This window comes from Haliotis rubra, unplaced genomic scaffold (assembly GCF_003918875.1).
Source record: "Haliotis rubra isolate DU_JTF1 unplaced genomic scaffold, ASM391887v1 Scf1870, whole genome shotgun sequence".
NCBI classification, from domain to species: Eukaryota; Metazoa; Mollusca; class Gastropoda; order Lepetellida; family Haliotidae; genus Haliotis; species Haliotis rubra.
Window position 1 is genome coordinate 194 of NW_025765859.1, and position 23,489 is coordinate 23,682.

The window sequence follows — 23,489 nt, forward strand, 5'->3', positions numbered from 1 at the left end:
GGATTGAACCGAGGTCTTCATTGACAGACCAGCCGCTTTAACCATTAGGCTACCCACCGCCCCAAGGTGCATTGAAATGTAAAGGGTATGATATGCATGTATACAAGAACATACATACAATGAATTTTTTGTGCATTTGGTAAATAACCCCTCAAGAAGTGAATTTGTTCATTTTGAATACATACTAGTCGTATCCATTATCATATTTGAGAGCATTAGAGATTTTCCCCATTAGCATGTTGAGACCATTAAAAGGGTGGGGCGCCTCATTTTGCATATTTAGCCAAGCACTAAGGGGACCTGCCCCATTAGCTATCTGAGACCATTAGGAGGAGACTTGTCATTAGCATCTTTGAGAGCACTGGGAATGCTCCAGTAGCATGTTGAGAGCATTTAATGATATTTGAGAGGCATTGAGGGACTCATCGAAGTTGGCAGAGGCTGGACTGATGACAGCCAGATCATGAGGGTCTGTGCATTGCCACCAAGGGAATCCTGAAACAGCAATGGGAGTTTCACTGTGTGGAATCTGGTTTCATGGCAATTCAGGTGTTCAGGTACTGGGATGCGAGGCGAGATTCACTAAACCTTTGACAGTATCCCAGATATAGCAAGGCAGCTTAATGTGGCTGGAATGCGGCAGTGATGCAGGCCTCTGAAGTTTTACCATATTGTCCCAAATCCAACAAGAATGGGCATAGTGCTTAGGGTTGGGTATTGCCAAATTTTGAAGTGATTAAGCGATATTTTGTGATATGTGTTGCGTGATTGCAATATGTATTGCAACATATTGTGAAAGTGTAGCACATGACTTAAGGTAATTAAATCGTTGTTTACTTTCTTTTGAAACAATGCCACTGGCCACTCAGATGTAATTACATGAGATGAATTGAAAATGTTCCCAAATTGAAGACTTTGCTCTATTAGTAGTTTGACTACATCCGCGAAAATTACCCGAGCGTATCGGGTGAACGGGTTGAAAGTGTACAACCAATACAGCCATTATTGTGAAGTTAAATTACCAATATACGGTTAACCCGGTATTATCAGCACCCTAATAGTGCTGCAGAAACATAATCAGGGGTGAACCCACAATGCGCTGGCTTTTGATGTGCCCAGGGGAACAACTCTTCCCAGCAAATCAAACCTAAAGACAAATCCAAGATGCAAGAACTCTCCACAGCTTCCTGTCAGAGGCTAACCGGCTACCTGGTGTGCTTAAAGGCATGTACAGAGGACATAGACAGTCATACACATAAATACCTTCAACAAGCGTGTAATCTTGGACTCCCGGTATGGAATGTGGGTGCTCTTCTTCTTCGGATCCCGAGGGGGCGCTGATGGACGTTCCCCAGTGACAGAAGTCCTGTATTGATGTGAATGGACTCTGGAAACAGAAACACGGACCCTACTCATGATAATCCTATTCAGATGATCTGCAAATATCCAGATCTTTTCTCTAAGAAAAGTAGACAAGAACTCCCATGGTGCAGAGTAAGTGTGAATGGGGTTTAATGCCACTTTGAAAAAAGGTTCTTGTTATATTAAGATAAACTGAGAGAGAAACAAATAAAGGATCACAGGGAAAATTCAAGCGTTCCTTTAATATTTTCCAGTTTTCATCACCAGTTTGAATAGCACTGTGGTGATGAAAGGCGGAAAAATAAAAGGAAACGCTGCTACCCTGTGATCCTAGGTTATTTCTCTCAGTATAATAATAATGATGCAAGAAAGGAAATATGCAGGTTTCAGATGTTTACTGAGGTGGTGGGGTAGCCTAGTGGTTAAAGCGTTCACTGGTCACGCCGAAGATCCGGGTTCGATTCCCCACATGGGTACAATGTATGAAGCCCATTTCTGGTGTCTCTCTGCTGATATAGCTGGAATATTGCTTAAAAGCAGCATAAAACCATACTCCCTCCCTCACTCATTTAGATGTTTATCACACTAGCAAAACCTAGAAACATAATTGGGGCATACTGGTATTTTGAACCCACAATATATGCTAGCTGATGAAACTCAGATGACTTGGAGGCGAGCAGCACCACTGAGCTAGAAAGCACCCTATTTGAAGCGCCATGCATGCAAGTTTCACATAAAAAGCAAACAGATTTTACCCTTGAAGCGGTCTCCAGCATTCCCGTTCTGTGTGCCCTTTCAGATCCTGCAAGGTCAACAAAGTGGAATTTCCCTGCCATCAGTGTGGCTCATGGATGGCTTCTGCAATGACAGGAGATGTACAGGAGAAACTGACTTATGGCTTGACCACTAGTGTTGGGAATTGGTTGAAATGTCACAATTGATGATTGCTTCATTACCAACGAACAATCATGGAAAAAAATTAGTCAGCGTCATTTTCAGATTTTCCTATCCAGGTTGTTATTGCAGATATGTATAACATGATGCAACTTGCTACTTTTAAAGTGATGATCTAATATATCATGAACATAAACTTCCTGGAGTCTACAAGAAATATTCAGTCATGACTTTTCAGTTAGTGAAGTGAGTTTTCTAAGAATTGGACAACGTTTTTCAGGCCCTGACAACTTCTAAGATATGTTCCATTGTCAAGTATTGCAAAGACTAAAACAGTAGTTCCAAAATCGTTTATGTTCGATTATGAGAAAGTGTGATCGATTGCTTGGTCGTTTGGTCACTGTGACCAATCTTCGATTATTTCAATTAATCGGAACACCACTAACGACCACATAAATCAGAAAAATATGCAGAAGCTGCTGCTTAGATTCTACATCTACGAACTCTCTATCATGCCTACCATCTTCCAGTATGTCACTGCTGTCGCTTGTATGCCGTGATAAGCCTTGATGCTAGAACATATCATCTTCGACACCACTTCTGACCTGGAAATGATTTAGGTTATCATTATCATAACATGGTGGGGTAGCCTGAGTGGTTAAAGCGTTATTCGCTCGTCCACGCCCGAGACCTGAGTTTGAATCCCACATGGGTACATTGTGTCAAGCTCATTTCTGGTGTCCCCTTGCCGTGATATTGCTGGAATATTGCTAAAAGCGGTAAAACCAAACTCACTCCACTCACTCACTATCATACCATTCATGGAAACATAAACTGCTTAAGTATTAATTACAACATCTTATCTCATGTCATTTGAAAGTATATTTACACTCACCTATATATGATATTCCACACACATTCACCACTGACAACCAATACAGACTCATCCATGACTATCAACGCACACATGGCGCTTCGAACATACTCACCCTTGACAATCAAAACAGAATAACTCAAGTCACTGACATTCGAATATACCCACCCTTGACAATCAACACAGAATAACTCAAGTCACTGACATTCCAAATATACTCATCCTTGACAATCAACACAAGAACAACTCAAGTCACTGACATTTCCAAATATACTCACCCTTGACAATCAACACAGAACAACTCAAGTCACTGACATTTCCAAATATACTCATCCTTGACAATCAACACCAGAACAACTCAAGTCACTGACATTCCAAATATACCCACCCTTGACACTCAACAGAGAATAACTCAAGTCACTGACATTCCAAATATACCCACCCTTGACACTCAACAGAGAATAACTCAAGTCACTGATATTCCAAATATAACGCCCATCCTTGACAATCAACACAGAACAACTCAAGTCACTGACATTCCAAATATATACTCACCCTTGACACTCAACACAGAACAACTCAAGTCACTGACATGTCCAAATATACTCATCCTTGACCAATCAACACAGAACAACTCAAGTCACTGACATTCCAAATATACCCACCCTTGACACTCAACACAGAACAACTCAAGTCACTGACATTTCAAATATACCCACCCTTGACACCTCAACACAGAACAACTCAAGTCACTGACATTCCAAATATACTCACCCTTGACAATCAACACAGAACAACTCAAGTCACTGACATTCCAAATATACTCCATCCTTGACAATCAACACAGAACAACTCAAGTCACTGACATTCCAAAATATACTCACCCATTGGACAATCAACACAGAATAACTCAAGTCACTGACATTCCAAATATACCCACCCTTGACAATCAACAGAGAATAACTCAAGACACTGACATTCCAAATATATATTCCACCCTTGACACTCAACATAGAACAACTCAAGTCACTGACATTCCAAATATACTCACCCTTGACGACAATCAACAGAGAACAACTCAAGTCACTGACATTCCAAATATACCCACCCTTGACAATCAACAGAGAATAACTCAAGACACTGACATTCCAAATATACCCACCCTTGACAATCAACACAGAACAACTCAAGTCATTGACATTCCAAATATACCCACCCTTGACACTCAACACCAGAACAACTCAAGTCACTGACATTCCAAATATACCTCACCCTTGACAATCAACACAGAATAACTCAAGTCACTGACATTTCCAAATATACCCACCCTTGACAATCAACAGAGAATAACTCAAGACACTGACATTCCAAATATGCTCATCCTTGACAATCAACACAGAACAACTCAAGTCACTGACATTCCAAATATACTCACCCTTGACAATCAGCGTAGGACAACTCAAGTCACTGACATTCCAAATATACTCACCCTTGACAATCAACACAGAACAACTCAAGACACTGACATTCCAAATATACTCACCCTTTGGACAATCAACAGGGAATAACTCAAGTCACTGACATTCCAAAATATACTCATCCTTGACAATCAACAGGGAATAACTCAAGACACTTGACATTCCAAATATACCACCCACCCTTGACACTCAACACAGAACAACTCAAGTCACTGACATTCCAAATATACCCACCCTTGACAATCAACACAGAATAACTCCAAGACACTGACATTCCAAATATACTCCACCCTTGACTGCCAACACAGAACAACTCAAGTCACTGACATTCCAAATATACCCACCCTTGACAATCAACAGAGAGAATAACTCAAGTCACTGACATTCCAAATATACCCACCCTTGACAATCAACACAGAATAACTCAAGTCACTGACATTCCAAATATACCCACCCTTGACAATCAACAGAGAATAACTCAAGACACTGACATTCCAAATATACTCATCCTTTGACAATCAACAACACAGAACAACCTAAGTCACTGACATTCCAAATATACTCACCCTTGACAATCGCGTAGGGACAACTCAAGTCACTGACATTCAAATATACTCACCCTTTGACAATCAACACAGAACAACTCAAGACACTGACATTCCAAATATACTCACCCTTGACAATCAACACAGAACAACTCAAGACACTGACATTCCAAATATACTCACCCTTTGACAATCAACACAGAATAACTCAAGTCACTGACATTCCAAATATACCCACCCTTTGACAATCAACACAGAACAACTCAAGTCACTGACATTCCAAATATACTCATCCTTTGACAATCAACACAGAATAACTCAAGACACTGACATTCCAAATATACCCACCCTTGACACTCAACACAGAACAACTCCAAGTCACTGACATTCCAAATATACCCACCCTTGACAATCAACGCAGAATAACTCAAGACACTGACATTCGAATATACCCACCCTTGACACTCAACACAGAACAACTCAAGTCACTGACATTCCAAATATACTCACCCTTGACAATCAACAGAGAATAACTCAAGTCACTGACATTCCAAATATACCCACCCTTGACAATCAACACAAGAATAACTCAAGTCACTGACATTCCAAATATACCCACCCTTGACAATCAACAGAGAATAACTCAAGACACTGACATTCCAAATATACTCATCCTTGATCAATCAACACAGAACAACTCAAGTCACTGACATTCCAAATATACTCACCCTTGACAATCAACGAGGGACAACTCAAGTCACTGACATTCCAAATATACTCACCCTTTGACAATCAACACAGAACAACTCAAGACACTGACATTCCAAATATACTCACCCTTGACAATCAACACAGAACAACTCAAGACACTGGACATTCCAAATATACTCACCCTTGACAATCAACACAGAATAACTCAAGTCACTGACATTCCAAATATACCCACCCTTGACAATCAACACAGAACAACTCAAGTCACTGACATTCCAAATATACCCACCCTTGACAAATCAACACAGAACAACTCAAGACACGACATTCCAATAATACTCACCCTTGGACAATCAACACAGAATAGCTCAAGACACTGGACGTTCCAAATATACTCATCCTTGACAATCGACAAAGAATAGCTCAAGACACTGAATCTAAAGCACCTGAGTCACCTTTCAGGTTTCTGGCCACAAACTTTAACCATGAAGCCCCACAGGTTCCCAAATTAAAACCCCTATTACAAGCCAACGAGCAACAGGGTGCTGAAGACATATTCTACTCCAGCTTCTCACTGGCATTACCAATAATGAAGCATATCAACTCACTGATAACAATGGTAAAGATGGAATGTGAGCGACTGGAATGTTCGTTCATCTGAGTGGAGCCTGTATGTCGGGCTGCTGATCCTGACTCTAGGAGGGACATGACATCATCCAGGGTCTCACACTCGACCTCCTTGACCCCGATAATCACTGTAACAGAGAAACCAATGCATACATCACACAACAGCTACAGGGAATCTTTACAACCAACTACATGTAAACGGGTGGAAATAACCCATTGCCCGACGCCCGAGTCCAATGTTTTTTCTGTCGGGCAAGCAAATTTATATATCACACTGTACCGGTGTCCAGTTGACTTTCCAATATTAATTATGTTGTTTATTTAAAAATCAACAAGAAAACGGACGGTATAGTGGAAAACTTATCAGGGCAAGTGATTTTACATGTGCCACTGTACCGGAGTACACTAGCAATTTTAAAGTTATTTCCACCCTGGTAAAGATTCATGAGAACTCAACATCATCCACACAACTGTAAATAGAGAAAGCGTAATAGATGAGGAGAGTGTGTTTACTTCCAATTGTAAATGTGCTGTTAAATGCCCAGCAATATTTATTCCATATTAGGAAGGCCTGCATATGTTACAGTCAGATTAGAAATCAGTCATTTCGTGAAATGAATAAGATGTCGCCAGTCTTTAGTCTTGTTATCGCTCATCCACACTGCCAGCATGTCTATTATGTCGCCATTTGCCCTTTCAACTGATCCTTGCCTTTGGAGATGGCGTGGCTTACCATGTACTCGTGCTAGTTCTGGCCAGGACGTGTTGAATTTCTTAAATAACATGAGGCGTAAACTCGGATACATTATCAGATTGGAGGATCACTGGGGCACCTATCGTCAAGAAAATGTCAACTAAATGGAGCGTTGTCAGTGGTCTCAATAGGCAAAACTTAGTCAAGGATCCTGATATACCATTATCCAGCGAAATGGGGACCCTCTTAGTCATTTCACGAAATGACAGATTTCACAATCTGACTGTAACATATATAACTGAATCTGTACCAAACAACCCAGTGACTGATATGATTGGCTTGTTATCATTGTCTGACATCAACCTCAACAATATTACAAGTATATGACAGCAGTGTGTAAAAAATCAAGTGTGGACCAGACAATCCAGTGATTGTCATCAAACCAAACACAATTTGACATGATGACATGCATACATGCATGAGTCAAGTTATTATGTGAGGCTTACTGAAGACCAATCTAACCTAGATTTTCAAAAGCTACGTTCCACAGTCAAAGTACAAAGGCATGTTATCAACTAGTCACCAAGTCTGATTAAAAGGTAGCCTCATTCATAGGTTTTGGGGGCTCAACTCAGGATCTATTAGGGTATATAGGATTCCAGATTAAATTATCTGGAAAAATACCCTGTCACATTGCATCTATTTTGTTTATAAGTTTAAGCATCATCATGAAGTCATGATGGAAGTCTTCGTCATCACATCATTTTGTTCTTTGTCACACAGCATTGCACATAGAGTACATGAACTTAAGATCATAGAAAGATCATGATTATTATTATTTTTATTATTATAGGATATTTATATAGCGCATATATCCATGCAACTAATGCATGCTCAAGGAATGGTATTTTTTTCCCTCGATCATTGGATGTCAATCTCAACGGCACATCATGTTATCAATCTCAACTCCCTGTGGAGTATACAACTCTTGCAGCCACAAGGCACACCGAGTTATTGTGGCTTTCTCATCCTAACGAGGATCATGAAGATTAAAAGCAGTATCTTCAAGGTTACATTGATAGAGCTTACATGGCATTTCTATAATATCACTGGTCCACAAGAAATAGAACAAAGTACAAGGTTCTCAGGCCTAAAGTGAGTTGATGAATGCTAGTTCTGCCTGACTCAGCAAAATCTCAGATATATGATAGCTTTTGTATGGTAAATATCAGGGTCTCAGTCAGACAGGGTATTTTCCTGTTCAACTGCAGAATCACCTTTAGAGTCTAGTCTAAAGAGGTAGCATATATCCCAGTAAGCGCACCTGTGTTGCCCTGGTCATCTTCTCGTGCGTGGAGATCTTTGCTGCACTTGTCTACATCGAGGAGATCCTGTAACTCCTCCTTGTAGATTTCAATGTAGGACACGCGGTGATAGAGAACTCCACTCCCTCATTGCTCTGAAACACAAACAGTAGTTGTACAGCTCATTCTGTGTAGTATTTCAGTTATTCCACATTGGGTCAGGCTAATATAAGGTTTAGCCTTCGTCATACATGTCACGGGTGGGGTGGGGGTGGGGGTGGGGGTGGGGGTGTTACTGGGAAATGTTGCTTACTCTACATTGAATCTAAAGTCTAGTAACATTAGCATACTGTAAGCGTATTATATATTTGGCGCGGGTTTTATTTTTGGCTTTTAAGCAAAACATTTTAGCGCGAAAATTTATACTACCGATGAATAAACCTGTCATTCATTCAGTCTAGCCACGCTTTCGCCCTGAGTTGTTACCATAACACATCAAGTTTGAAGACAGAAATCTACGGGAATCTTAAAATGACTGATAGTACCATAAAGAATCATACTTAACTGTAAGCTGTAATGTATTTCCCCAAACATAATTAAATAATGAGCCAAATTCCATTGCCGAATTAGCGAAAACAGCAATGTGTGTTGTGGCAGCCATGGAAATTGGTCACATGACAGATGGTTTGCTACAAAACAGATTACCATGAAGCGACTTCGGAAAGAAATAATACAGCAGTATTTTATTTATTCATTAAGATTTTATTTACCAGTACATCATGAAGCCGAATAGTCACTTAACACTCAATCATCTCATTCACAACAACCCGGCTTGTTTGAAATCACAAAGAGCTTCATATACAGTAGAAGTTAATTAAGTCAGATCGTCAGAATTCGGAACATAAGACTGATGTGTTTTCATCTCTTCCGTGAGTAAAGCGGATTACTGTGTACTAGTATATCGCACAGATAGGGATTTCCTGTGAGTATGCAATAGCGCCGCCTGACAGGTTAAGCCACTCTGTTTGTTTTCACTGCTATTAGTGGCGGCCAAAGAGACAGCTGGCAGTTCCGGCAATTACTGATTCTTGCTTGAATAATTGACCGTAGCGATGTAGTCTAAACTGTCAATTCAGCGAAAATTGCACCACCTTGAAAATAGAATGCGTTTACAGTACATCTAATGAAACAACTGACTTCAAGGTGTGATTGAGATCAACAAATTGTTTGATTTATTTACACAATTTGGATATGATGACATGCATGAATCAAGTCAGAAAGCCTGACCACTTGATCCTGATCGTTACTGATGACTGATTCTAACTAGGATCTTCACGGGGTGGACCATGAATAAATCACAGAGATATGCCATGGGAGTAGTCTTGTGACTGTACCTTCATAATGTCAAACATCTGGTTGATAGCCCGAGGTATAGTTCCGTATTCATCTTCTGTAATGGCCGAGATATTACATCCTCCAATAGTGAAGGTCTTCCCTGAGCCCTAGACAAACACAATATCACACATGGAGTAACATCACAGTCTATAAATATAGGCCCACAATTATATGGATTACATGTCCATATTGACATAAAAGCAGTTATGATGATTGTTACATGATAGTGTTTTTAAGTGAGTGAGTGAGTGAGTGAGTGAGTGAGTGAGTGAGTGAGTGAGTGAGTGAGTGGTGAGTGAGTGAGTGAGTGAGTGGAGTGAGTGAGTAACCGAGTGAGTTTTAGGCCACAGTAACCAATATTCCAGCTATATGGCGGCAGTCTGTTAATAATCAGGTCTCGACCAGACAATCCAATGATCAACATCATAAGCATCGATCTACGCGAATTGGGATAAGATGACAACCAAGTCAGCAAGCCTGACCAACCCGATCCCCGTTAGTTAGCCTCTTACACCAAGCATGGGTTACTGAAGATCGATCTAACCCAGATGTTCATGGGTGTTTGTAATTAAGGATGAAACCCTAGTGTCAAGCGTTAAAATTCAAATACAATAGTTGCAAATTTTAAACACCAAAGGAACTCTCTTATTTCTAATATCGCATCAATAATAGATTTGGGAATACTCCAGTTATAGCACTGCTTGCCGGCTTGTGGGAGGAAAAGCAAGGGAAGCAACTCTGCAAATGCACGCCATTGAGGACTGGGTCCATTGAGCTACTTAAAGAGAATACTGATAGCTCAAGGTCACACAAAAATAACTGTATGTCAAAACAAATTCTGCTATTTCCTCATGGTCACACCATGACTTTTAAATTCAAGAGTGAGTGAGTGAGTTTGGTTTCACGCGGCTTTTAGCAATATTCCAGCAATATCACGGAGGGACACCAGAAATGGACTTAACACATTGTACCCATGTGGGGAATCGAACCGGGTCTTCGGCAGCTTGGTGACATTTAACCACTAAGCTACCCCATCGCCCCTTTAAATCCCAGAGATAACCACACACACTGAAATCACTCTAGATGTTTGTATTACATGTATCATGAGTATTTGAATGTTATCACAGAAGAACTCAACATCAAAAGCATTACAATGCATCTAGCCACAATATTTTGCTTCCCAAATTGAAGAGACTATGATAACAATGCCTTCAACACTTACTGTTTGCCCATATGCGAAGACAGTTGCATTGTAGCCATCAAATATACTTCTTACTAGTGGGTCCACACATGTTTGGTATACATCCTCCTGAAACAGTCAAAAGCACAAAATCATGATTTAAGGGAAAGCATCTCCAAAGAAAATATTGAAAATTTTAACTATAAATTGTATATATATATATACTTATTCTATCTCTTGTACTCTCTCTCTTGAATTCGCCTGCTGAGTGAAAACGAACTGCAAATAAAAATCCTTGGACTCACTTGCCCATTATCCCGTGCGCTAAAAGCTGCCCACCTTTAAGGACGCCACGGTAATCTCCTGGGAAGCATGCAGCACGCAAGACCACCTGCTCACGTGACCAACATACCTTAAACATCCTTGTTCATGGAGCAACGTAAACAACCTGAGTAGTAATAGAGGGGGGGGTGTACTACAGCAGATGCGGCTTAGAGGCTTATTTGTGGGAATTAAGCCCCCCAGCCCCCTTAAAAAAATATTGAGAGCCATCCTTCGATGTGCAAGTTGAAATAAAAAAATAGCAAAAGCCCTCTGTGGCCACAACCCATGGAGGAAGAAATGGGTGTATTGACCAGAGACCCGCCTGGTCCCTGGTCTGATGATGTTTGTGAGTGGCGCTGGTATTTCTCCTGTTGGGTTGTGGTCAACTCGCGCCTCCCTGAGAGCTCCGTGTCTTTTTCCCGAGCGGTAGGCTTGAAACCTCGGTAACAGAGTTGCGCATCTCTGTACCTTGATCGTACCAAGCAGTGGATTGACTGAGCCACAGAGGACCTGGTAGCCAAGTGCTCGGTTGTAACAGGTCTATCCTTAGATTGCATCATCCTCATAAACCGGGCTCCATCCATAGTAGCGCAAAGGGTGTCTGAAAACCGTCATTCCACTTCCGCTTCAATACTTTGTGCATGTTTGGTGGCTTTTTCACCTCAAATCCATGTCTCATAAAATACAAACACGATGCCCATAGGTAGTTTGAAGAACGCTGAATATGATACATTAGTAGACAAAGCGCTGACAAAATTGTAGAGGCCACAATCCATTATTTATCTTGAGCTGGGCTCTGTCTATACTAGCTACAGTAGCGCCAGAACCAGTCTCGCTGCGCCTCGTGCAGGTTTGGTGTCTTTTCACCTCGAATCAAAGGTGTAATAAAATACAATCACGATGCTCTAAGGTAGTCTAGACCACTCTGATCACGATGTATGCGTCGATGGGCGCTGAAAACATGTTTAGAAGCCACAATCGGCTAATTTAGATCGGGTTACATAAGCTCGCAGTTAAAGCGTATGAGCTATATATAGCTTGAATGCACCGTCACTGACAGAGTGACAGGCTCAGACCAAGAGTTTTAGCGTTCGAATCCCAGACAGAACATTTTTCACCGCGGTCGTGAGGGACAATTTGTAATTCGCTCGGATCTAATCCCTACCGGTCCATCTTGCAAGTAATACAGATTCGGTTCGGCGTCTTTGATGTCCACTGGGTCCACGTGGTGCGTTTTCATGGACCATCACGAGGGTCTGTGGGCGACGCTTATCCCTCGCCCGAGTTCACCGGGCTGGTACAGATACCTCACGGACGACCGGTCGGTATTTTTCTCTTGGCGTGGACGCCATGGCAGCCGATTCGATCGTCCACGGATTTCATTCGAATGGCTTCGAATGGTCGATTGGTACGATTGGGTATGGAAATGTCAAACTTTCTTCGGGATGTATCGAGGGAGCGGCAGGTACACTTTCCAGATGGCTTGTTTTTAAGCCAAGCTTTGGCGGTATCCTCGGAGACACGAGCAGCTTTGGCTAGCCGGGGATGGCGCTCACACCTTTCCAGTAACCCCGAGGGCTGTAGTAAACCTTCTCCATGATGTATACACGCTATCGTTCAGTCAATTTCTCGGCGCGATCGAATGGAGTTCGAGACCCCCAACGTCAAGGCCTACTGTTGGTACCCATAGCTATAAGTGTGGATGCCATCGTTCGCAATCCATCGTTTGGTATCCAGGGCTTACAGCGACGTTTTGTTGAGAGTGATGCTGTAGATGTTGTGTTTGTCGCTTCTCAACAGCGTTTATGGGGTGTTTGAACATGCGTTTATCGAAGAGAGCCTGTTTGAAGAGGGTGTGTGTGATGTGGTGTTTCACCACGTATTTCTTGACCCCTTTTGCCTCTCGGATTTCGTGCGTGATCGGCTGTTTGAATCGAATACAGTTTAGGTCTTAACCGGACGTATTCGCGATGGGTGTCCCCCCGCGCATTCGTCCTTCACCTTGCCGAGGACCTTTTATTGGTCGTGCTGTGTAGGGCGTGGTCTTGGGGGTAATCGCTGGTGTCATACAGGTGCATGTGTTTCGCCATGTCCTCATTACGTGAGCAGTGATTCCGTGTTGGTACAGCACTTCACATTGATCGCCGTATTGATTTTTAACTTCGTTGTAGTAGAAATCGTACATGAGATGTTTGGAGAGGGCGAGAATGCTCATCCCCACGTAGGCGGTCGGTTGAGATTGATGTGGCTTTGTTCAGTGTGTAGCTGCCAAGTCGTTATCAAATAGCTTCCTCCGGTTGAAGGCCGGGCTGGCTATGAGTTTCCTGAGTTTTTCTTCCTGCGTGAGATCGAGCGTCACCTGTTTTCTCAAGTTTTCCATGGTTTTGCGAACACCAAATTGATCATCGTCCGTGAATCGCGATATGTCGAGCCACAGCTGCATTATCTTGATCATCAGGTACTCTCCTACCGATTAACGTAGAAGCGGAGACCGTGGTCCTTTGAAGATCCTGTTGATTTCCGTTGGCTTGATCGCCGGTAACTTCGTCCCACTGATGGTAAGCGTGCATGCCTTGGCTGAACAGCTGGTTGGCACGCCCTCGGCGATCACCTCGACTTTCGTGATCTCGGGGTTCCAATACTTTTCGTTGACCCTTCGAAATGGCGAAAATTCTTCCACTGGCAGGATCAAAATGCCCTTCATCGATCATCGGCGAATGCGTTCAGGTTGATGTTCCTGAAGCGATGTCGCTGTTATTAAGCAACCGCAGCGATCATACAGGATGGCTAACATGCCCGAATACTGGTTCGCGAATCTGTCGAGCCAATTCGGATTAAATCACCTTGTCCAACTCCAGCGAAATATTGTTGATGGTGTAGCGATCCTACTCACCTCTCCGTCATGATCACATGAGTGTAATCGTTAAACACGAAGTTCGGATTCTGCCTGCCTGTAGCCCAGCCGCTTGGTAAAACGGCATGTGACCCTCCAGCAACTCGAAGTCGGCGGGATGCAAAATCAGTTCCCGAACGCCTCGGCGTTTTAAGCCATCGCGGTGAGTTCGGCTTGGTTGAAACCGTACCCACGCCGCAACAGAGTCGATGGACACTCAGCCCGGTCAAATGCCTTGGTACTTCATGTTTTCCAGTTCGATTCGCGGTTCTCAAAGAGGTCCGTGCAGCTGAAGAACATGTCGCTGTCGTCAATACTCAAAATTTCGTTTCGGGCTGATTTTGATGGTCGTTTTCTTCACGATGGTGCGACCCAGGTTCCTCACGACTTCTCGCTTATCATCGTCAGTTCCAAACTGATCTGGAAGGACAGGCGAGCCGTCCCTGCAATGTTGACGCGTCGTTCTTGCCAAGGTTGGGAAAGCGAACCAACAGCGTTTGTTTTTCGTCGATCGTGCTTTCGGATTGTTGGTGATCTTCACGGATTGACGCGACGGCTTTGACCGCCAAGGGTTTTCTTAATTTTGGTAAGGATCGAGTTTTAGATCCGTATTGCGGCGCCATTTTTATATTAAAATATATAATATATGTTCAATAAATAAAAATCATGGCCCGGCGATATTCCCATGGGCGATTTTGGGGACGATAGAACCCCTTTCCTCGACGATGAGGAGACCTCGTCGCGCACAAGGAAACATGGGCGATGATCTGCTAAAATGACCGTCAATGATTATTATAATGCCCTGGAGCAAAAAAGAAAATATAGCTCCTCTTTATCGCGATCATTAAGGGATACTGCGAAGTTAAAGATGCTCCGGGCATCGATCTCATGCACTCCCGATGCGAAAACCTCTCGCTCTGTCCACACTGGCCAGTTGCCACGGTGCCGACTTTATCCGCGACAAATTAAATATAACCAGCTATCGACAAAAATAAGCAGGAAGTTCGACAAGGCTTTTACGAGAAGTGAATGCCGAGCTCGATGCCTTGGCGGTGCAGTCGGTCGAGATGATTTGAGAGACGCATACCACAGCGCCATTTTGGCGGTGTTGCTGATGTTCGACCGCTTCTCATGGTGACAGGCGTGGTGGTGATGGTTGAACGCTGGGCTCTGATGCTGGTGGCAGCGCCTTGATTCCCATTTCACCGGTATGCGTGGGTGGTGGGACTCAACTCACATTGACATCGGGATTGATGCCCAACTTTTGATCGGGCGGTCGCGATAACGATTTCAATGTTGTAGCCCACCACTTTGTGGATCCTCAGTCGCATGTCGCCGGAGCCATGTACAGTCCCACACGTAGTCGACTTTTCGACCGGGCGTATTTCAATGTGTCCTGGTGGTCGACATCCTGCAAAATCTCTCGGTGCAATCCACGCTGATCATCCAAGTCTACCTCGGCGAACCACGGGTTGGTAAGCGTTGAAATCGTCAAAGGCATCAAACTCCAGTCGATCCCAACAACACCAATACCACGCTTGCTCCGTTTATATGCGGGTGGCGTGGATGCCTTCACCAGTCAGCAGGGAGTCAACGTCACCGTGGAAAACCACGATATCGCTTCACGAAAATTTTCCTACACGATTACATACATCTGATGGGTTTGAAATGCGGCCGAAAAAATTATTCAAAAACCAATTAAAATTTCTTCTCTAATATAAACCATGACAAGCGTGACTCGCGATGACACCATCAAGGCGTTCTCCGATCTCAGGGACACGCTTTCGAGGATTCACTTTAACCCGTACAGAAAACGCTTTGTATACGCCCTGCACTTACAAAACAACGCGTGTACCAACGTCGAGAAGGCATCGTCGAATTGAACTGGATCATCAATATCGCCCCTAACTTACCCTATCTCGGTCATGGATCAGGATCGTAATATCCTCGAACTAAAACAATGAGATTCTACTGGGAAGTTTTATTTCGTTTCATAAAAAGGGAATATACGCATCACCATTACCAGATCAAAGCGGGTTATATGCTAGTCCCTCACTAGGAAGACACAACGAAATGGCTCTATTTAAAACTATATAGTGAAGTCCCAGACTCGTGGATCACTGTGATACCAGGTTCTACCCTCATTATCGACGTCATTCTTGGAAATGCCTCCGACAACGGGTGGGACTTCAGCTTGGGTTAAACATATGCTGGCACGACGCCATAAAATCAACGCTGTCATATTTATGTACAACTAGGAACAGCTTCCACCACAAGCCTCCCCGAGGAGTCGAGGTTGTTATTGGAGATACGCATCTTATAAGTGTAGACTTCATCTATATCCTTAGAAGGAGACTCCAAGTTCAAACCATTGGCTATCCAAGGTGTAACCTCTGAGTCGGGAAGAGGCGAAGTCTGGTTATTCATCAGTTATCTCCTGATCGGTAGAGCTATGCCTCCGAGAATCATCCTTCTGCTAGAACCTGTATCCCTTCTCAAACCTCTATCATCCTTTGGCGAAATGAAGATTCCTCCCTTCAGAATGTCTATCTTGAGAGTCCTCTCTTCTCGAACCTCTATCTGTAGATTCATCTCTTCGCGAACCTCTGTGGCGTGAGCCTACTCTTCGCTGAACCTCTGTCCTTAGATGTATCCCTTCAGCGAACCTCTGTGATGTGAGCCTTCTCTCCCGAACCTCTGTCTCGTGATGAGTGACTTCAATGAGCGTCTGTGAGAGATATGACATCTCGATCTAGAAGCGGCTAGGTGTAGGAGATGGATCCTTTTGATGTTCTCGAAAGTTGAGGGTTAGCAGATGTAGAGCGGTGAGTAGGCATCTCATGTCTTCTATCCTCCTCCAAGATGACAGAGTCGTCAGACTGTGGGAGACCATAAAGGTGTAATGCGTTAAGCCAGCGTAGTCTTGAGGCGTAGTTCTATGATCTTTGCTTATCTCCCTTTTCCTTTGCGAAGGGTAGTGGAACACTTGAAACCCTTGAAGTTCCTGAAGCGGACGTAAAATACACTCACCCACGAAGTTACCTCCCTTTCCCAGCGTAAACAGTCATGTGACCAGCCTTACTTGTCACTCTCTCCTGATTTTTCTGCCCAAGCACTTGGATCTGCTGTGCAATCCGAAGTGTTTCCAGCCGAGGGAGGTCGGGGAGGGCTTGATCGAGTGAGTCAGGATAAGTATAAAAAATTACATATTTTCTTATCCTGACTCATGATCTTTGCTTATAGAATCCGGCGGATTGGTGGTGGGCCAGGCCACTTCCTGGATTCATCAGCTGTCTTTAGATCGTCCTGTATCCCCATGGGAACTGCGTAGCGGTATTTCGAGATCCTATTCTTCCAACTTCCGTTTTAACTCAGGGGACCACTTCTTGTCTTACTTCCATCTCAGACAAGTTGAATCATCTTTATTCATGTGGCTTCAGATAAACTAGTATCTCCTTATTACTAGATATCTTATAACAACCCCACACAGGGTGGAAGCGCTGTCCACACGAAAAACACACCCCAAAGCAACTCCATTTCCTCGGTGGACAGTAAAAGGACATCACGTGGCAAAAGAGTAATGATTGGTAAGTTTTCCTCGCCTTTTTCCAATATTTTGCAAGTATATCAGGTTTTGCCAGTTGGCAGAAGGGTCTAATATAAATTGACAGATCTGTCTTTAATAGCTTGACACCCTCTATATTTATTGCAATTCGCGCGTTAAAGGTCACATGCAACATAAAACACAACTTTGCAGATTCTGATACCTTTTCGGTATGGACTTACCAAAACAAATCGTCAAAATGCAAATTCAACTTATAAAGTTGAAAAATACTTGCGATAAAAAAACGGCGCCAAAATCGGAGTTCAAAGCGTTTCACTAAATTTCCCCGACTTTTCTGGGGAAAAGCGGGTTTCAACAGCTGGGCTGCGCTCATAGCATGTGCGCAGTGAAATAGGTTCGGCGCAGCTTGGAGGCGGGTTGTCCGTGAATACCGGTGAAGGCTTTGGTGTGAGCTATTTTTCTAATGTTTTGTTGATATCTCACAGGCGCGAGCTTTTTATATGTTATGACAGTAAATTAACTGTTTATATAATTTCATTTGTCTATTTCACCACACGTTCTTCTTACCGAGTCACTTTCTCAGTTCGATACTTAAAAGCAATGTCATTATTTAGCGTTGACAGAATTTCTAACTGTGATATAGATATGTCGTTGTCACAGACAAAACTCAATGTCTTGTTTTATTGACACCTGTGTGTCTGCCTGCCTGTCTGCTAATGACAATATTCAATACACAACTGCTATCACTGACCACATGCAATTTGAACTTAACACCAATCAGGCTATACACCATAAACAAAATGCATTGATTTATGGCCCAAGTTAGGTCTCTGTCACATTATGTAATTACACAGACAGGCAGCTGTGATACTTGAACACATGACATGTTATGATGTCTGTTGATTGCAAAATGTTTTACACAAAAAATGAGCATGTATTTACAAAACCCAACATCTCTATATATACACACACAATGACCCGTGAGGGCATCTGCAAATGAACCAGCTGTTACACTTGAGTGCACACCCACCAGCTCTGACTGGGTTCGGTATCCCGGCTGCTTCGTTTCTTGGGAAGTAAACCGAAGTACACAATATTGCACTTTTGATTTGCAATTGTGCGCTTATAATTTTGTTTATATGTTTTTCATAACCAGCAATGTATATTATATGTCATGAATAAGTGATAATTGTGTTTTAATTATGTTTGATTTTTTGGCTGCATGTGACCTTTAAAGCGAGGGCACCCCTGAGTGAATGTCGAAACAAGATCGCGGAAAATGATCGTTTCAACACGAAAAATATGACATTCTTATCTGCAGACACGCCTTTTTGGCAGTCAATTCTTAGATATAGTTATTTTAGGTCTTCATTCACAGTTTTGACTTTAATGCATCACTAATTTTTCAATTATCGTCGAAAAATAAAACTGTACATTTTCATGGAGTTGTGTTGAAACTGTCCATTGCTTTGAATGTTTCACGTTGAAGTAACTGTCCATGTAGTTGCATGGATTTTAGAGCATTAACTGTCCATGGAGTTATATGACATTTACTCGGCCCCTCAGTAATTGAGGATATTTCGATTAGGTATAATGTGTTCATTTTCAGTGTAATCTACACAAAGGTAAAAATACATTTTATGACAACTTGTAAGGCATTGATACAAACAGTTTTATGCACTGTTCTATAAAGCGGTGTGTGCTTCAACATAGAAGCGTTGGATGTGAAACTGCCTCACAAGCTTTGATTCATCACGATATTCCTACTTAGTGGAGTATCAATTTCTAATTTGCTATTTATATACTATAGAGCGTAATCTACACACTTTACATATAGCTGGTGTGAGAATATGCTAAAAGTGTGAGACATTCTTCGAGAACACATTAGATAACGCTTTGTTCTGCTATAATTTGCTATGTAAGTCACCATGAGCTACCATCCCTCCCAACATCATATTGATCTAAGTCAACAACCACGTGATGATAGATGACAGGATTTCCCTGTTCTTATTTAGAATTAAGCCCAATCAGATCACAAGCAAATGTTCTCGCCTGTCGTCATTTGTATAAACTTGTTACATAAATACTGCCACATCCTTTGTTGATAGCAGAATAATGCATTTTGCAGGGATCATCATTTTGATTCATCTACACAAGTCAAAACATTGACTACACAACAGTCTCGTTTCCTGCTGACTGGGTTCCGTCCTATTAGCAACTTAGTACAATAACCAGTCAGGAATTTTGAGACCAACTCATTCAACTGGATATATAGATATTAATCAGGATTATTTGATACAGCTAATCACTTGTATATTGCAACAGTACGCTCCTTTTAAGCCTTGCAAACCGTGCTTTGTCGTACAAGCGTGCACTGACAAACAGAATTCTGGAAATCGTGGAAAACTCAAAGCGAGGGCTCGGCGCTAGAAAAGTTTGGCGGTCTGGTGAGTGTATTTTTACGTCCGCCGGGGAACTTCAAGGGATTCAAGTGTTCCACTACCATTCGCAAGGAAAAGGGAGATAAGCAAAAGATCATGAGTCAGGATAAGAAAAATTATTGTTTACTTTTGAAGGCATAATTGCATAACAATTTCACAATGTAGTTGTGATTTTTGGTTGTGTAGGATGCAGGTTTTACAGGTACTATGAATATCTGTAAGGAGTCCAGATGTTGAAACATTGCTCTCACCTGTGACGCCTTATGGTTGAAGACATGGTCAAATGTAAAGGCCCTGTCTTTGCCCACTATCAGCTGATTGGTGTTCGCGTGAGTACTTGAACACACATCTGATCTCCCCAAAGGCGTTCCTTAGGCAGCAGGGTCGAACCTGTGGTCACAAGGTGGAAAATCTATATTGCAAGACTGTAGGCAACGATGATCATAAAATGATAAAATCATTGTTTCCACTCTAAGCATAGTGAAGATGACAACATTGCAGACTTTAAAAATATTTTAAGATCAGGAGCAAACAGTTCAAGCAACATCATCAATCATTACTAATACTAGTAATTCATGTGATTGACAATACAATTATTTTATCATAGACAGACTCTACCATGTATATTAGGTTTCTGTCAATTATCGAGATTGAGCTGATTCTTAATTTCTAGCCATATAGCTTGGAATATTGCTGAGCGGCATAAAACTAAACTCACTCACTCACTTAATTTCTGATATAATGATAATGACTATAATTGACAACACCAAAATTGAACAATGTACTTACCCTAACAGCCACCACTAACGTTGACTTCTTGCATTTTGACACCAGCTGAAGAAAAACAACACAAGTCATACAACTTTCTTTCTACCATTTCCCTTCCTATGTTTATTGCATTTTACCAATAGTTTATGTCTAATAGTTGTTTAGCATTGGACTGGCTTAGAGCACTTGATTCACGGCGCAATCACTACTTCCTGATTATCTAGCATGCCAAGAGGATTAATTTGTGTGTTGGATTATGGGTGCTTGATTGGACTGCTCATACCCATGCTGGTTTAGACAGTGTTAATTACACTAAAAATTGCTTGTTGGGACTGGAAAGTCGTGCCAGAATACGGAATAGACAGGTGCTGGATTAGACAATGTTTTAATGATCATAATATCGTTGTAAAATGGCTGGACCAAACGTTTATGCCGGTTTTGACAGTGTGCCGGATTAGACAGGTGCCAGTGTTGGCAGGTTACACTGTATATCATTGTTTATTAGGCATATCAATCATAACAACACTGCTTTCATATAGCAAACATAAAACAATCACCACTTTGAAAACTATCACCTGTGGGGCTTCTTTTGCAATAAATTATTTACGTCTGTGATGAAAAAGAAGGACAGAAGTTTTATAGGAAGCATGAACATGACAAAGGGGTTGCTTCTGATTCTCATGCATTTACAGCATGGCAGTTGAAGCGTACAAATAGATGGACTTTACAAGATATTCTTGTCCTTCATTTCAATATTTTCCAGGTTTTAGCTACAGTTCTTGTGGTTATTCACACAAAAAACATCAAGACAGCTGGATTAAGTGGTTACTTTTGAGAACATATCATTTAGCTAGTGAAAACTGTGGAATTTCCACATACACTCACTACATCATATGATTCAACAGGGGACCCACAACTGGCATTTGTACAAATGCAATGTTGCCTTTTTGATGCTTACATATAGTGATGAGTGCTGCCAAATGACAATCAGACAGCATGATGATTCACGTCATTCTGCGGTACAAATACCTCAACCAACCATGCAAAGAATGAATGTAACACCGTAGTAATGAGATATACAACATAACAAACACTGAGCATGACAATTTACATTTTCAGTGTGGATGTAGCTCAGTCATTTAACTAACAACCAGTAGATGGTGGATTGTTGTCCAATGTATTCTCAGACAAACTGCTTACTTCTTTCTATGACACTTCCTTCAGCAGAGATTATCCTCAGCAGACTTGCTGAATACTGATGGTGCTCCGAATAATGAATATTTAGTACTGGGGTTTATACATTGTCAAGTTGTCACTCTACATGAAAACTGAACTATATTACATTTGCTGATTACATGTTGTGATTGTAGCATTATGCGTCTCTCCTCCCGTCCCTACAGCAGCCAACCCGTCATTATCTTAAGGATCAACAATGTTATGACATGTCCATATCATTTAGTGATCATTATGGTCTTTTCAAATTTTGATATATATATACATGTGTATAACCAAGTTGTGATGTTAGTTCTCGTATAACCATTGCTAACTACTCGTGTCAGCTGATATGACTGGAGTTACTACAATTTGAAGTTGACAAAACGGTAGGTTGGTGTCCAATGTATTCTCACACAAAATGGTTACTTCTTTCAATGACACTTTGTAATCATGATAATAGAGATAATCCTCCCAGACTCAAAGTGATTGGTGCTGAATTCCGAAGGTGCACTGAATAATGAATATTCGGTACTGGGATTCATACATTGTCGAGTTATCACTCTACATGAAAACTGAACTAGAGTACATTTGCTGATTACATTGCCTCCAAGTAACATGCTTTTTGCACCTGGGAGACGTTCTCCAAATTGTTATGATTGTAGCGTTATGCGTCTCTCCTCCCGTCCCAACAGCGGCCAACCACGTCATTATCTTAAGGATCAACAATGTTATGACATGTCCATATCATTTAGTGATCATTATGGTCTTTTCATATTTTGATATATGTGTATTACCAAGTTGTGATGTTAGTTCTCGTATAACCATTGCTAACTACTCGTGTCAACTGGTAATATTGGAGAACTCCAATATTAACTTTACTACAATTTGAAGTTGACAAAATGAGAAGAGAGCTGTTTGTCAAAGCTAAAACATCCTCTTACTCTAACAAAAATACGATTTCTACATCAAAGGCATTGACAGATTTATTATTAAGTTCATATCTTGTCCCAATCCTACCTGAGTTACGATGTAAACAACCTCACATTCTTTAGCCGGCGGCCATTTGCAAACATTCTGAATAAGTAGAGCTAAGTGTGAAATGACAATACGGTGTACAGCATAGCAAAAACTATTTTTTTGCATCAATGTTTATATATTCATAAATAATCCAAATTAAACTAACTTTAAAGTGATACATGTTATTCAGTAGTTTCTGATT

General features: G+C 41.7%; 1 long non-coding RNA gene across 1 annotated transcript; it reads right to left on the reverse strand.

Moving 5' to 3' along the window:
- Positions 1-1,274: 1,274 nt before the first annotated feature.
- LOC124274074 lies at positions 1,275-23,341 on the reverse strand. Its single transcript, XR_006897846.1, has 10 exons — positions 23,288-23,341; positions 21,077-21,121; positions 20,539-20,677; positions 11,107-11,193; positions 9,884-9,991; positions 8,510-8,644; positions 6,473-6,619; positions 2,777-2,861; positions 2,118-2,220; positions 1,275-1,387 (listed from the first exon to the last, which is right to left on the reverse strand). It is a non-coding gene; the product is annotated as an uncharacterized LOC124274074 (long non-coding RNA).
- Between the last annotated feature and the right edge of the window lie 148 nt (positions 23,342-23,489).